The sequence below is a fragment of the Etheostoma cragini genome, chromosome 14 (genome assembly GCF_013103735.1).
Source record: "Etheostoma cragini isolate CJK2018 chromosome 14, CSU_Ecrag_1.0, whole genome shotgun sequence".
Taxonomy (NCBI): domain Eukaryota; kingdom Metazoa; phylum Chordata; class Actinopteri; order Perciformes; family Percidae; genus Etheostoma; species Etheostoma cragini.
In genome coordinates this window covers 23051649-23051960 of record NC_048420.1, presented here as the reverse complement: position 1 = coordinate 23051960, position 312 = coordinate 23051649, and the positions used below count along the sequence as shown (strand labels likewise).

Genomic DNA, 312 nt, shown 5'->3' with positions numbered 1-312 from the left:
GCTGAGGAGGTTTTTGTACGACGTTGTATCACTGTGTGAACGGGTAATTGTAACACTGCTGACAATAATAATCTCCTGCATCTTCAGTCTGAAGCCCACTGATGGTCAGAGTGAAATCAGACCCAGATCCACTTCCACTGAAACGATCTGAAACTCCAGTATGACGGTGTGTAGCATAATAAATCAAGAGTTTAGGAGATTCTCCAGGTTTTTGAAGGTACCAGCTGAGGCAGCTACCAACATTTGAACTGGCTTTACATCTGATAGAGACAGACTGTCCTGGAGCAACAGACTGAGATCCAGGAGACTGAG

The 312-nt window shown here is 44.9% G+C and overlaps 1 long non-coding RNA gene across 1 annotated transcript in view; it reads left to right on the top strand.

Moving 5' to 3' along the window:
* The first annotated feature begins 137 nt into the window (after window positions 1–137).
* LOC117956457 overlaps window positions 138–312 on the top strand; it is a 1799-nt gene continuing 1624 nt past the window's right edge. The window contains exon 1 of the long non-coding RNA XR_004659274.1: window positions 138–207. This is a non-coding gene — a long non-coding RNA (uncharacterized LOC117956457). The remainder of the gene's footprint in view (window positions 208–312) is intronic.